This window comes from Tupaia chinensis, unplaced genomic scaffold (assembly GCF_000334495.1).
Source record: "Tupaia chinensis unplaced genomic scaffold, TupChi_1.0 Scaffold000235_1, whole genome shotgun sequence".
NCBI lineage: Eukaryota > Metazoa > Chordata > Mammalia > Scandentia > Tupaiidae > Tupaia > Tupaia belangeri.
In genome coordinates, this window is record NW_006159713.1 from 4,439,409 (window position 1) to 4,442,537 (window position 3,129).

Genomic DNA, 3,129 nt, shown 5'->3' on the forward strand with positions numbered 1-3,129 from the left:
CTCCTTCTATATTTATCCGCATAATGTCCTGGCTGCCTGGCTGCCTGTCGGAGTGTGGTGCCTTCTGAGCACAGCAGCCAGTGCCATCGCTGAGTTAGAAAAGTGATTTGTGTGGAGACGCCACCCCCCACCTTGTCAAGAGTGCTAGCCTCTCCCTGGGGGCTGCTCCTGCCTGGCAGAAGCTGGCGCAGTGATGGGCGTGCAGCAAGGGCCCTGGGGAGTGGGAGCAGTTGGGGCCAGACTCAGCTCCTAGAATTAGGCCACTGGGGTGCTGGGGCCAGAGTGCATGTGCAGCTGGAAGCTGGGGTCACAGAAACTCTAAAACCTCCCACCTCAGAGACCCAAAGAACTCAGGTTCCTGAAATCCCAGAGCTGTCAGAGCCTGGGATTCTGTGGCTCTGCAATCCCAGGCTTTTATAGTTCCAAGTGCCATCGTGCCTCCCGTTCAACAAGCATTTGCGCTCTCTGTGCCTCTCCGGTTGGGAGCCACAGAGATGAACTCAGACTTGGGCCCAGCTCTGAGCTCCGAGGTTGCACCGCCTAAGCCAGAGGTTGTGATATGGCGATACAGGAAGGGATTCCCCATCGAGGACTGGGCCCTTCGAAGGGCTTTGTGAAGGACTTTGCGGGAAAGTCTCTGCATTGTTGAAATTTTTTCTTAACATTGTGTTGAAAATAGAGCAGATGGGGGCCAGCAGGTGGCATGGTGGTTAAGGTGCTAAACTCCCAATTGGCCGATGGGAGTTCAAGTCCTGGACCTGGTGGCTTGCTTTCTCATTTTCTTTCCCTCTTTTTCTCTTTCTGTGTCTCTCACTGGTGAGCACATGTGCCCTATGGCAAATTAAAAATAATGATAATGGGACCAGCAGGTGGTGTAATGGTTAAGTCACTGGACTCCCACATAGTCGATCGTGGTTTGAGTCCCGGACCTGGTGGCTTAAAACTCACGCCAGGCACATGTGCATGCATGCCCAAAATCCCAAAAGGAGAATGGAGGAGAAGGGATTGCAGCATGGCCGTCCCCCCGGGGAGAGGGGCAATTTGTCTCTATCTCTCTTTCTGACGAGTGCACGTGTGTGCCCTATAGCAGAAATCTCTCAATATAACAATAATAATTATAATGATAAATAAAAATAAATAGATATTTCTAAAAAAAGAAAATAGAGCAGATGCCCTGGACATACAGCTCAGTGACTGTTCACAAGCTGACACATCCGGGTTACCAGCACCAAGCCCCTGAGACGGCACCAGCACCAAGCCCCCAGGGTCCCCTTCCAGTCAGTGGCACCCTCCCCCGTCCCACTCTGACTTCCAGCAGCATAGGTTAGTTGTCCTTTAACGTCACATAAAGGAAATCATACAGGGCGACACACTCCCCCATGTCTGGCTTCCTTCGCTCGCCGTGTTTGCGAGACCGTCCAGGGCGTTGGCTCGCATGTGCTTCCGTCAGGCCCATGCTGTGCTGTCACTGTTACGTCACCTTTCATCTGCCCCTCCCTGATGACAGGGAGCTGGGTGTGCCTTCCAGTTTGGGTCTATTACAGATACAAGGAGTTTTCGAAGAATTCATGGAAAATGTGTATTAGGAAAAAACGATGCCTGGATTTCGAAATGGTTTTGGCCCCAAGAACATCTCAGAGGCCGAGAGGAGTGCCGGCCTGGGAACCAGGGACAGCTGGAACATTTGGGTAAGGGACTCAGCCGCCAAGCCTCAGCTGGTGCACCTGCACAGTGGGAGAGTGATAAAGCCTGATGGTAAAGCTGCACAGTTCCTAGGCTACTCAGCACCGGACCTCTGTCAGCATGGCCACACCCACCTTCACCCGTGCTTTCTGCTGACAGGGTTCTCCTCGCTCCCACCGGGAAGAGTGCGCCCAAACTCAGCCCTGACGATCCTGTTTTCCTGCCCCCTGGCAGGTCTAGGAGCTAAGGGTGGCTGCGATGGTGAATTCTATGTGTCAGCTTGGCTAGGTGATGACAACCCGTTGTTTGGCCAAATACTAGCCTAAGAATTTACTGTGAGAGTGTTTCATTTTATTTATTTATTTATTTATTTATTTATTTATTTATTTATTTATTTATCTATCTATCTATCTATTTATTTATTTATGATATCCGGAACGCTTTAATCAGAAGACTATGAAGACTGTGGATTGCCCTTCATAAAGTATGGTCCTTGTGTAATTGATTGAAGACCAGAACAAAGACTAAAGTTTTTCTTTTTCTTTTCTTCTTTTCTTTCTTCCTTTAAGATGCCAGAGGGCACGTGTGCTCACCAGAACAGAGAGGAGAGGGAGGGAGGGGGAAGTGCTCCCCCATGGGGTACGGTCATGCCTTAGTCCTTCTCCTCCATGTTCTTCCTTTCTGGAGGAGAGGTCAGCCGTATGGGATCTGGCTCCTTTAACCACTGGACTGGGGGCCAGCCCAGTTTCTCAAAGAAGGACTTCACCGTAAAACTGCAACATAGGGCCAGAAGATGGTGTGGAGGTCAAGTCCCGAACCTGGCAGCTTGAAAAACATTTCATGGGGCCAACAGATAGCATAGTGGTCAAAGCTCTAGACTCCTACATGGCCAATTGTGGTTTGAGTCCCAGAATTGGTGGCTTGAAACTTAGGCTTGGTAAGTGCATGTGTGCCTAGAATCCCAGGAGGAGAGTAGAGGAGAAGGGTTGTGCATGGCCATCCCCTCTAGGGGGGTGATTTTTCATTTTCTGTCTCTCTGTTTCTCTCTATCTCTCCAGTGAGTACATGTGCCCTATAGCAAAAATCTCTCTCAAAAAAGAAAAAGAAAGAAAGAAAAAAGAAAGGAAGGAAGGAAGGTAAAAGAAAAGGAAGAGGAAAACACGCCAGGTGCACGTGTGTGCTTGCCCAAAATCCTGAGAGGAGAATAGAGGAGAAGGGATTGCAGTGTGGCCATCCTCCTGGGGGGTGAGTTCTCACTTGCCCACTCTCTGTTTCTCTGTCTTCACCAAGCCTTTGCACCTAACTAAAAAAGGCTGCAACACAGTAACGATAGAAATGCTGCCTGCCTTGCCAGCCTTCCAGTTTGTCCTACAAATTCTGGACTTCCCACCCTAACCCTTACCCTCCATCCTCCCAATCACATGAGCCCATTTATTAAAATTCATT

General features: G+C 49.7%; 1 protein-coding gene across 1 annotated transcript in view; it reads left to right on the plus strand.

Moving 5' to 3' along the window:
- Positions 1 to 1,511: 1,511 nt before the first annotated feature.
- CPNE2 (copine 2) overlaps positions 1,512 to 3,129 on the plus strand; it is a 58,728-nt gene continuing 57,110 nt past the window's right edge. The window contains exon 1 of the mRNA XM_027771848.1: positions 1,512 to 1,688. The gene's annotated coding sequence lies outside the window, so the exon portion shown is untranslated. The remainder of the gene's footprint in view (positions 1,689 to 3,129) is intronic.